This window comes from Sarcophilus harrisii, chromosome 3, assembly GCF_902635505.1.
Source record: "Sarcophilus harrisii chromosome 3, mSarHar1.11, whole genome shotgun sequence".
In the NCBI taxonomy this organism is placed as follows: Eukaryota; Metazoa; Chordata; class Mammalia; order Dasyuromorphia; family Dasyuridae; genus Sarcophilus; species Sarcophilus harrisii.
The window spans coordinates 28,519,646-28,532,926 of record NC_045428.1 but is presented as its reverse complement, the minus strand read 5'-3'; positions in this window follow the sequence as shown (position 1 = coordinate 28,532,926).

The window sequence follows — 13,281 nt, the reverse complement described above, 5'->3', positions numbered from 1 at the left end:
TGGAACTGAAAAATCTTGGGAGATTTTCTGTCATTTCAGGATGCATGTCCTGGAGAGATAGCAAACTTCCCCATTCTTATTTTTACATTGACAAATAGCAAGATAACCCAGGAGCTGTCCAGAGAGAGTTATCAACTATCAGTTGCTAATGAGAGTAATACTAGTAGCCAGTATTTGTATAGCTTTAAACTTTGTGAGTTATTTTCTTTTTCCAATTCACAAATTCTGTGTCCCTGTACTTCTTGGAAGTTTTTTACCTTTTCCAATCCACATTTCAGAAAATTGTTGCTCTCTTGCATAGCTTCTCTTTCCTTTCCCCATTTTTCTTCTAGTTAGCTTTAAATTTTGTAAAGCACTTTGTGTGTGTGTGTGTATGTGTAATCTCATTTTATCCTCACAACAACCTTGGAAGGTAAGTGCTCCGTTTTATAGTTGAGGAAATTAAGTTAGATGGAAATAAGTGACTTATTAGGGCTACCCAATTAGTAGTATCTGAAATGAGATTTGAACTCACATCTTCCTACATCTCAGTCTAGTGCCTTATTCACAGAGTCACCCAAATGCCTCTTATTCCTCTGACCTTTTAATGGATGCTCTCCTAGGTGATAGCTCCTTGGATCTATTTCCTTTCTTGGAGGACAAAGAGTTACTTCCTATTTACATGATCTATTTCTTCTCCTCTGAGAAGTGCATATTATTACTCAACTCCAGATGTTCAATGGAACTTGTCTTTCTCCTTTGTGTCCTCCTTTCCAAATACGGGTCAAGACTCCATGCTTTCTCTTCAGATTCTTTTTTATCTTTTTTACATACTGAAATTTGCATATTTAAGAAAGAAAACATCATTCTCTTATATAACTTGGAAATTAATAAGGCATCCTTAGAGTTCCTTTACTTTTTCTTCTAAGAGGGAACCCAGCCTACACTTTAAACTGAGAAAACAATGTTAGACTATGTGCAAGAATATTTGATCATAAAAGAAAAAAATCCTCACACACTTTTTTTAGATTAGAAAATTCTTTTTTCTTCATCTTTCCTCCAATCAGCTCCTCAACCTTCATCATTCTTGTGAATAGCTTTTGTTCGTGACTCAGTTATAAAAATTCCTATATCCCTTAACATTTTAATAGCATCTTATTTTTTCCAATTACACATAAAGACAAATTGTAGCACTCATTTTTTAAAATTTTCTCTCTTCCTCCCTTACTTTCCATCTCTTTAAGACAGGAAGCAATTTGTAAGCCACATAAATTACAATGAGCAACATATAAATTATATGTATGTCATTATGTAGCATATTTTCATGTCATGCTATGAAAGAAAAAACAGAAGAAAAGGAAAAAAATAAATAAAGTTTATTTATTTATTTATATTTATTTAGTATGGTTTAATATGTATTTAGACTCTATCAGTTCTTTCTCTGGATGTGGATAACATTTTTCATCACAAATCCTTTGTAATTATCTTGGATCATTGTATTGCTGAGAAGAGCTAAGTCTATCACAGTTGATCATTGCATGATATTGCCATTACTATGTACAATGTTCTGGTTCTGCTCACTTTACTCAGCATCAGATCATGCATGTTTTTCCATATTTTTCTGAAACCTGCCTGCTCATCCTTTCTTATAATACAATTATATTTCAATATACTCATATACCACAACTTTTTTTTAATAACTTTTTATTGCCAGAACCCATGCCCGGGTAATTTTTTACAACATTATCCTTTGCACTCACTTCTGTCCTGATTTTTCCCCTCCCTCTCTTCACCCCCTCCCCCAGATGGCAAGCAGTCCTATACATGTTAAAGAGGTTACAGTATATCTTAGATACAATACATGTGTGCAGAACCGAACAGTTTTCTTGTTGCTCAGGGAGAATTGGATTCAGAAGGTAGAAATAACCCGGGAGGAAAAACAAAAATGCAAGCAGTTTACATTCATTTCCTAGTGTTCTTTCTTTGGGTTATACCACAACTTCTTGAGTCATTGACCAAATGATGGACATGTCCTTGATTCTAATTCTTCTCACCATAAAAAGAACTACAATAAATATTTGTGTATAACTAGGTCCTTTCCCTCTTTTTCTTAGTTCTTTGGGATACAGATCTAGTAGTGGTATTGTACAGTTTGATTGCCATTTGGGCATAGTTCCAAATTGGTCTCAAGAATGGTTGAATTAATTCATAGCTCCACCAACAGTATATTAGAGTATGAGGTTTTTTTATATCCCCTACAACATTTATCATTTTTCTTTCCTTTCAAATTAGTCAGTATGATAGGTATAAGGTGCTATCTCAAAGTTGTTTTAATTTGCATTTCTCTAATCAGTAGTGATTTAGAGATGGTTATAGATAGCTTTGATTTCTTCATCTGACAACTGCCTATTCATATTCTTTGATCATTTATCAATTGGGGAATGACTTGTATACTTATAAATTTCACTCTGCTCTCTATATATTTGAGAAATGAGGTCTTTCTCAGAGACATTTGCTGTTAAGATCATTTCCCAGCTTTCTCCTTAACCTTAGCTTACTACATCCAGATTTTTTTCCTCTGTCTTAGCAACATCCTTCTCTTGCTCTCCTCCTCTTCAAGTCTTCTTTCTTGCATTATTCTTCCTTTTTGTCCAAATCATATCTTTAAATTTGAGTCTCTCTCCACCCAACATCCTCCTTCCTTTCTCAGCTCAGATCTCTTTTCTGTTTGCCTTCTGACTTCTTGAATCTTCTCAAGTTTTCTCTCCTCAAATTCAATTTCTAGTCTTTCAAAAAGAAAACTCATTTTCTTCCAAATCCTTCTCCTTCTCCTCATTTTTCTTCAGCTCGAGTCTTTTTTCTCCTTCTCCTTCCCCCCCCCCCCAAATTGATTTCAACTGATTTTGTTGTTGCTAAGTTGTTCGGTAGTATCCAACTCTTCATGGCCCAATAGCATTCTATTCTGACATCATATCTTTTAGCATTTAATATCACCCTACGAGGTTTTCTTGGTAAAGATACTGGAGTGCTTTACCCTTAATTTTTCCAGGGGATCACCTTGTGTCAGAACTTGCCACTATAACCTGTACATCTTGGGTAACCCCCAAGTTCACAGTTCATAGTTTCATTGAGCTACACAAGCTTTTCTGTCACAACAAGGCAATGACTCTTCAACTAAAAGAGAATCCATATTTTCAATCCAGGCAATTTTGATTAACTTTGGAAAGCAATTCTTTGACCTGGCTCTGGCATTTAGAAGTTAGGTATTTCATTTTTTCTTCTGGGGTAGAAAATGTATGATAATTGATTCCCTGGGCACATCCTCTGAGGAACTTTGTATATGATCTTGTATTAGAGGTTGAATTGGTCCCAATTTGCTCCCAGCATGGGGGTTGCATCCCATCCCATATTTTCTAGATTTGAATGGATCATTCCTAAGTAGAATAAGCAGGATCTCTAACTGCTAGTGCCTGCATCTTCTTTATAAATTTCTTTATTTGAACATGTCATCCTCCCATCTCCCCCATCTCCTCAAAGAATAGTTTGCTTTTGTCTTTGAATTCCCAGCAGGTAGCACAGTGCCTGGTGCATAACAGGTACTTAGTAAATATTTAGAAATATGTTTTCTTCTACATGAGACATTTCTAGATGTCACTCTCAGCTGCTACTGCCCTCCTTCCTCTCCTCAACTTATTTGGGATCCCTGGCTTTCTTCAGGAATCAAAGCAAACACTATCTTCTGCAGACTTTCCTGGTTTCCCACCACTATCCCAGCACTGCTAGTACCATCTTTCTGAGATCACCTTTTATTACCTTGTATACATCTTTGGTGTACAAAGCTATTTCCATGTTGCCTCTCTGAATAGAATGTGACTTTTTTGAGGACAGGGACAGTATTTGCCTTTTTATTAGTAATCCAAGGGCTTATCCTAGTGCCTGGCACATAATAAGAGCTTAATAAAAGCTTACTGATTTGTTAACTAAAATTCTGCAGGGGATGTCAGCCCATGAGGACTGAGAAATTCTTTAAAATGATGGTACAAAATCAAAAGGAAACTATTTCAATGAATAAGAAAAGTTAAAATTTGTGCCCCCCAAAAGGAGAATATGTATGTATGAGATATTCATCAACCAATTTAAGTCTTTTAAAGACAATTACAGATGATGAAAACCACAGTAAGCAATGGAGGGCAAAGACAAAGAAAAGATATGGTAAGGAGTGTATAAGAGCGTCAGGAGTGCAAGTTTATAGTTTCAAAAAAGGATAAGAACAAAGATGGAGTTAGCTACATAGGGAAAAAAGAATCAAATAAAGAGTAAGATTGCCTACAGTGAAGAAAGCAATAAAAATAAATGGAAAGAAGACAGAGATCCTTGATCTCATTTTATTTCTTTTTTTCTGTGACAAGGAGACTAAGATGAGTATAGAAAGGACAGAATGAAAATACTAAGAAGTTGAAGCCCACGATTAAAGGCAAAGATCAGGAAAAAGAATCTGGCTGTCCTTGTTGAATTCAAGTTAACTGGACCAACAAATGATAACCCAAAGAAGCAGAGGATCAGAGCGACTGAAGAAATCTGAGTAATCTTTGAAAGATGAAAGAATGACAGAAGTGCCATGAGATGGAAGAAGAGAAAATATTATCACAATTTTTAAAAAATGAAAAGTGGAATCCTTAAACCAAAGACCAGTGAGTTTGGCTATTTCCTGATAAAAATATGAAAATATTAAAAGGATGATCAGTGAACATTTAAAGAAAAAAGTCAGCATTACTTCATCTAAATTGATTATTATCATTACCATTATTAACAGTTTTAGTTATTATTTATTATTGCAATTTATTATATTTATATTATGATTTCAGTATAATTATAATTTACTAAATTATTGTCATTATTATTATAGATTATGTAAATTTATTATTTACAGATAAATCAAGGGAATGCTACAGATATTGTAAAGGGCTGAAACTCTGAATAGGTACACTGGAATCAGACAACCAAACACTTAAGGCTAATTACCTATTGTGTGATAACTCTACTAGCATATGCTTGGAAAAATGGCCCTTCTCACTATTCTTTGATGGCTCGATATTTTGGTGTATACAGATAATCATCGGAGAGATTAGGGTGGGGAGTGAGACAAGCCAGAGTCACTTTAGAGGAGGATGAGGAGAAGGGAGGTTGGTGGAGAGTGTGTGGCAGTTTTGTCCATTCCCTTCACTTCTCCCCCTAAAGACCAGGGACTTTTGCTTATCCTGACTCCGGCTGATTCTGAAGTCTCCAGAAAGCTAGCCCGGAACTTACAGATGTAGTCTACCTAGAAATAGGAAAGTACTTGACAAAATCTCTCAGAGTTATGAACTAAACAACAGTACGGATTGAATGCATGGATCCAAAAAATTACCTTAATGGTTCTATGACAAGTTGGAGGAAAATATCCAGTGAGATTCCCCCAGGAATCTTTATGTAGCCCTTTTTTATCTTGGAAACTTTTTATCCATAATGTGAATAAAGCTATAGCTGACATGCTTGTCAAGTTTACAAATGACACAAAGCTAGGGGGTAACTGAATGACTTTAGAACAATCAAGATACAAAGAAAAAAATATTGACCTGCAAAAACATAGGGCTGAATCTAAAAAGATGAAACACAATAGAAATTAATGTAAAGTTTTATATTGCTTTAAAAATCATTTTAATAAAAAGTAGAATGGACAAGTCAAGGTTGTAAGCAATTTTTCTGGAAAAGACCTGAATGATTTAGTAGATTGAAAAAAAATCATAAGCACCAACATTGTGATCTGGCTGCCAAGGAAGCTAATATCATTGTAGGCTGCATCAAAGTAAGAAGAGTAGAATAGGAGATGATAGATAGGATGTACTCTGCCCTACTCAATCCAATTGGGAAAATTTACCTCATTCTGATCTAATTTAGGAAGTTCTTTGATAAGCTAGAGAGATTCCACAGAAAGACAACCAGGATGGGAGGGAGTCTCAAGATCATGTCATATGGGAATCATTTGAAGGGACTGGTGGTGATGGTTAACTTGAAGAAAAAAAAGAGTGATCTATTAGTTTTCAAATATTTGAAGGGCTGTTATATTAGAAAAGGACTAGACTTGAACATATTTGACCCCAGAGAGTGAAGTGAACTACTTCAAGGGAAGTTTACCTCATTCTTTAGTAATTAAAATTAATGAGAAACTTTTCCTTACATCAACTTTAATTTTTCCTATTTACAACTCTCTGGCTCCCAGTTCTACCCTCTGGGGTCAAGTATAACATTAAATCTCAGCACTCATTCTGCAATCCAGTCATACTGACTTACTCACCCCATCTCTAGTCTTCTTAACTTTGTCTATCACTATCTCCAATGCCTGTAATATGCTCCTTTCTTACATCCACTTCCTGGAATCCTTTAACTTTTTTCTAAATTAAACTTAAGAATCACCTATATGAAACATTTTATTTCTCCCCTCTGGTACTGTCTTTCATTTCTGAACTGTTTTGTATTTATTTTGAATATAGATATGTATGTATATACATATATGTAGATATATTGTATGCTGATATAGGTGCATTTTCTATCCCCTATTAGAATGTGAGCTCATTCACAACAAAGACTTTTTGACTTGTGTCCTTGCATCCCCAGTGCTTGCCCGATGCCTTTTTTGTACCAATAATGTAATTAATTCTTGATGATTGATTGTTCTCTTTTCTATGTGGTGAAACCTCTATAATTGGTCATCTTCTTTGGTAAAATGGTATTTGGATTCTTGAAATGGATACTATAGGGGGAAAAGCACCAGATTTGCCAACAGGAGACCTTTCTTCATATGTCAAATTGTGGAGAGGGAAGACTTAATAATGCCTATAATACTTGGGAATATTGTGAAGTTAAAATGAGATAATATGTGTAAAGTGTTTTCCAAACTTTAAAGCATTGTATAAAAATCAGCTATTATGTCTATTATTGTGATAGAAGACTTGGCAGATAAAGGTCATAGACATTCATCATTCTAAGAGCTATCCTATATTTCTTGGTGGGATGAGTAGTGGTCATCTATATGTATGTGACAGAAAATCAAGAAAGGACTCAGAAATTAAAATTGCTGTGTGAGCACAGGGGCACATACACCTTTCATTGCTAATTTCTGAAATCTCCTTAATGGAGGACAAAATTTATCATCCCACAATTAGAGCTCAGGTTTAAAATGCACATATTCCTTGGGAGAGAGAACTCAGCATCTCCAGTGAGGTGTAAATTATTGAGATGCATCAGATCTTTTCCTAAGAACATGTTTTGTTGTGGAGGGAAAAGAAAAAGAATGAGCTTTAACTGGAGAAAAATGGGGATTGGGAGGAATACACAAAAAAAAGAGAGAAGAGACTGAGCTCTGCAGATAAGCAAAGCCTTCTTTGGTTTTCACTAACGTTTCACTGCCAGTTCCCTTTTCTATGATGATGAGGGAAATGGAAGATGTATAGAGAATGGTGAAAGGACTGGAGAAGATGCAATACACAAGGCTAAGTTAAAGGAACTGAGAATGTTTAGCCTGGAGAAGAAAAGACTTGAAGAAGACATAAAAATCGTCCTGGAGAATTTGAAGGACTATTACAACATATGATTCATTAGCCTTGTCCTATTAGTCCCCAGATGTCAAAAGTAGGAGCAAAGGATGGGAGTAGCCTGGAGGCAGGTTTATGATCCATGTCTGAAAAACTGCTAAGCATCAGAGCCTGATCAAAAGCTGAATGAACAACCTCAGGAGTTAAGGGCTTTGCCTCCCAATGGAAGTCTTCAATCAAAAGTTGGCTGACCACTTGTTGGACATATGGGAGAAAGGACTGTTTTTTTCACACGGAGGGAATGTCTCACACAGAGATATTCACAAGTCTCCTGGAATCCCCCATTCCTTTGAGATTGTGGATTCTGTGATTCCTTTTTGGTGTAAGATCCAAAAGGGTAGTGACCCACCCTTGGGAATTCTCGTTGGCCAGATCCAAGATCAGCCCCATCACATGCAATTGGGAGCTTGGTGAGTGGCTTTTATGAAGAAGGGATAGTAATTCCCTTCTGCACTGATGCTGCAGAGCCCTGTCCTGCTCTCCCAACACAGGAAACTGCTCCCATTTCCAGCTACCTCCTCCCCATCCCAAACACTGCACCACCACCAAGATGGAGCCAGAACTGTCTTACCCTGGGACCGGGATGGTGTCAACCCCAGAGCTGGAAGGCAGGTGGAGGGGAGACAACAACAAAGTATGGGGGGGGAGGGGAGAGGATCTGACTACGGTGGGGAGAGCTGGCAGCGATGACAGTTTCATGGGGGCGTCTGGTTAAAAAGCTCTAGCTAAATAATGCATGGGGCTGGGCTAACCACGTGACGCAAGGGAGGCGGAGAAATAGAGGGAGCGGGAGAGAGGGAGGGAAGATCGCCGGGCTGCAAGGGGGAGGGAAAGAGGTCTGAATAATTGAGAAGCAGCTTTCGGTGGTGGCGGTGGCTGTGGCGGTGGAGGCAGCCACCACCTCCTGCCTTCTGCTCCCGTCACCCGCAGCCCCGCACTTACCCCCAGACGTATAACCACCAGATACTCAGCAGCCAGGGCGGCAGGTGCAGCTTCCCAGCCCCGTCCCCATCTCCTGCATCCTTTGGTCAGGTGAGTAAGCCTTCTCCTTCCCGGACGCCTGGGTTCCCAGCCTTAGCCTTTGATTCTCCACTTCCATCTAACCCCCTCTCCTTTCATTCCTCCCTCCCATTCTCTTCCTGAATTAACCGGAGGAACGGTGGGAAAGGGGGGCGGGGAGGGGGAACATGGCGCGGAGGCTGTAAGCTCTACTGGTCTAGCTTGGGAAGGATCCCCTGGGGGCAGAGGTGCTTGGAAGTGGGGGGGAGAAAGAGGGTAAACAGATCTCTGATCCTCCCCCTTGGAAAATCTCCCGGACTGTGTCGGGGCGTTGTGGGGGGCGGGATGCTCCAGCTTAGGGGTTCTGCCTTACTGGCCAGGCTCTCCGGGCACTAAGTCGGCACCGCCTGGAGCCAGTAGGCGGAAGGATGGAGGCAGGAGAAGAGTGAGGGCTTCCTCCCCATCTCTCCCCACCTCTTCGGTCGGCCAGCCTCAGCCTTCTCCTCTTAGCCCTCATCTTCCTCCTCCTCCTCCCCTCCCTCCCTCACCTCTCTGGCTCTGCTCCTTCCCCTGCCGTAGGACATTCACAACATGCGGGGAAGGAAGGGCCCCTCCTCCGGCGGCATCCCAAGAGAAGACCCAGGAAGGGGGCGAGTTTGCCCTCTCACTAGAGCAAACTCTTCAAAGAGAATTGGAGCTGCCCGGCCTAGTTCCGCTGCTAGGACCCGGCCAAAGGGGGCGGGGTGGGGGTGGGGAAGTTCATGTCTGACCAAGCAATGTTCTTGGGGGGGGGGGGGAGAGTAAAAGGGGAGGGAGCGAAAAAGAAAGATGTTAGAAAAAAAGTGTCTTGATCACTCAGTTTCCCCTATTCTCCGGAATCTGCCCCAGCTAAGGGATTCATTCTCAGAGGATTTCTCCCATCCTCTCTCTCCTACGAGCAAATAGGACAGCAATTAAACCTGGAGGCGGGGGCCATGTTAGGGGCAGCGTCACCCACCCATCCCCTCCTTCCTGTTTCACTTTGAGAAGCCGCAGATAATCTATTTGATGAGAGAGCCCTGTGCTATCAAATGCAAGGGACGTTGCCGGGAAGGCAGCAGCCCGAACAGGGCATCGGCTCTTCCCTGACTCCCTCCCTGGGGACCCGAGTGAGGTTCATTGATGTCTGGAGCTGCGTAATGCAAAGGGACTGAGCGTCACAGCTCTGATCAGCCCTGATCAAGAGGGAGAAGTGGAAGCGCCAGCGTCTGACCATAGAGGGATGGGAAGTCCTAGTCTCTGGGCAGGAGCCGCCTAAGCAGCGGAGAAGAGGGGGGAAGGGGTCCCCCACTCTTGTACTGGAAGGTTGAGGCTAGTGCTGAGTCCAGGGAGTTGGGGAGCAAAAAATTGGCTGTAGAGAGGATGCCTGCCTGGGCTGCCAAGTGCCCAGAAGGGAGGGGCTGCTGTCCGAGGTGCTGAAACTTCTACCCAAGAGAACTCCTCTCCTCAAGGATGATCAGCATCCCTGAAAGGATGAGAGGCTCCACTGAAATAGAAACTGCGTTAAAAATCGAGAGAGATGCCACGTAAACCGGTTCCGCTGGGTCTCTTCTCCTTAGATCCCAGAGCCAGGAGACCTGGTATTTTAGAAGGCCCCTTCCGCTTGCCATCATGCTTTAGGTGTCCCCTGGGACTCTTGGGAGGTGACTTTCCTGCTCCCTTGGGAGGAGAAGCTCGAAGTGAGTGTCACTCTGAGATATGACTGATGTAACTTGGGGGATGGGGAAGGAAAAACTGGAATTGTGTTTCGTTTCCTGTGTTTTTGGTGAGCTTCTCCCTCGTTCAAGTGTGGAGGAAGCTGCTTGGGATGTTGCAATAATAAATATTCTGTGGCTTTGGAGTGTCCCTAAGATATATGGACAAATACATGATGGGTTTTTGTGCCATAAGTCGCTGGTGGAAAACCATTTAGTTTCTGTTATTATTTTATTTGTATTATTTCCCTCTCATTTTGTTCTATGCTGTTGTCTTCCTAATAAATTACAGCTATACTGCTAGTCAAGGATAATCCCTCCCTCCACTAACAAACTTGTGAGGTAGATTTGGCAAGTGTTCTCATTTTACAAATGAGGTAACTGAGGTTCAGAACAGATAAGGCCCTTGCCTAGAATTACACACCATCAGAACTAGGATTTGGAATCCAATTCTGATTCTTTGTACTAAGCAATTGTGCGTGGGTGTAATAGTGACACTTTAAGTTTGTTTTTGATGCTATGATTTCTAGGCTAATCCTAGAAATGATTAGAACAATTTTCTGAAACATAAGTTAAAAGATGAAGCTTTTGAGTTGGTGGGAGGATGGATTTCAAGGGAGTGAGGCATTCTTTCCTCTCATTTTCTCATTTCCTACCTTTTTCTTTCTTTTCTCTCCCTTCCTTTCTTCCTCCTTTTTCTACTTTTCTTTTCTTCCCTCATTCCTTCCTTCATTTCTTTTTTCTTTCTTCCTTTCTTTTTCACACAATGAGTAGGTGAACCCAAATCTGACGGAATTTGAAATTTAGATTTGAAGGAACCTTAGACATTGTCTAGGCCATCCTGCTCATATGTGAAAAATATCCAAGTTCAGTGGACCACGAGTTTAAAAATGGATTAACAATCTGTCTTAGTGGGCACAAAAGTTAATGTGATCTTAAACTGTAATGAGAGCAGCATAGTGACCATAATAAAAAAAATACTATACTCTTTTACACCTGGAGTACCATGTTCAATTTTGTGTGCTACATTTTAGGGATAACCCTGACAAGCTGGAAAGAAGTACAAAGTTGGTCAACCAAGATGGCTAGAGGCCTGAGGATTATGTCTTATATGGGAGATTAGTTGAAGAAATTGGAAATATTTAACTTGAAAAAACTGGGAGGAGAACTTAGCTATATTTAAGTATTGGAAGGATTGTTCTATGTAAAGGGGATTAGGTCTGTTCTGTTAAGGTCCTAGGGTTCAGATGGAAGCCATGAATGGAAATTTTGGAAAAGCAAGTATAGAGCTATTGTAAGAAAACCTTCCTAGCAATTAGAGCTGTCCAAAAGGAAATGGGTTTGGGGGGAAAGTAATATAGAGACTGAATGGCCACTTATGGGGAGTATCATAGGTATCTCAGACTTTCCAGGAGACTTCAAGTTAGACTCAGAAGGAAGCATTTGCTGGTAATCTTTTAGCCGACAACTAAGCATTTGCTTCAGAAGCCACTGAGCTAATTATTTCTCTATGAATTCATACCTTTCCAAGATAAAATCAGAGACAATTATGCTTCACTTAACTAGAATGACCTGGGAATATTGGTTGAATGTATTTTCTATTTAATTTAAGATTAAACAGAGAATTGGTTTCAACCCTTTTCTTTGCAGATCTTTTGAATATACTCAAGTTCATTTTCCTTCCTTAGTCAGTCAGTGTAAGGGACCTAACAGACCCTGTGGTGATGGAGGCTTTTGTGGTGCCTTAGGGTCATTGTTCTGAACATCCATATTAATTGCACAGCATTGAAAATGGAGAAGATGCAGGAGATTGTATTGAATGTACACTGACTGAGGCCTGCATATACTCAGCAAGTCCTGTTGTTATTTTATTAAAACAGGGAGCTTGTTTTGATATTTACCGCACCTTTCTGAAGAATTCCTATGGTTTCAATTCTCATTAGTAAAGTTCTGGTTTAATCAAGGATCTGTTATGTGCTAGTTTTGGTTTGAGTTATACAATTTCTTACCAGGATGCATAAGAGTATATGAATTCAAACCTCCTGAATACATTAGCTCAACCTGCAAAAATGCTGCCACCATGATAATAACCTTTACTTGGGAAATAAAAGAAATAGCTATATTTCTCCATGGAATTGTTTAGGGAAAAAACACATTACTACTACTTAATGAAAATCTTTTCTTTTATCTTCTAAGTCATAAAGATACAGATATTCCAATAAGTTTATTATCTGCTATGGATGAATACTCCCTCTGACAATACAAAGCCTATTCTATCCCATGTTTGCCCATCTTGTATCACTTTTGTCCATAACTGTCCCAAAAGTCCTTCACAGAGGATTCATCCAATATTGTAGGTACCTTCTCAATATCTTGACTTGAGAACAGAGTATGGAATACACAATAGAAGAGAGATGAATAGAAATGGAATACACAAGCTATCTTGTCCTTACTCTCGCTAACCAACCAACCCAATTCCTTTTCTGTCTCTTAAGACACTAGATTTATAGAACTAGGGCTTGACATCTCTCTTGGATGCCATTATTTGCATTGCTCCTCTTACTCGATTCCTCTCTTCTCTCAGTTCCACCCAAGAATGTAATTAGAGGCAATTAATTAACCAAAAAATAGAGCTTATCTTAGAGATACAGTCCAAAGCATCTTAGTAAAATCATGCTATGTCCTTAACTCTCTCTGCATATGAGAACAAATTTAAGCAGAATGCTACTATTAGTCACATATACTGACAGAGTCTATTTGATCCTCAATCCATGCAATCTTTGTTACACAATCTATGGACATTACTATCTCAACCCAGCAAATATATGTCACTGAGTTGTTGTGAGGAAAGCACTTAAAATTATACAATCATGAATTATTAGTACTATTAATTATCATATTTTCAGTAGTCAGGAGGTATTCCATATTGTTTTCTACAA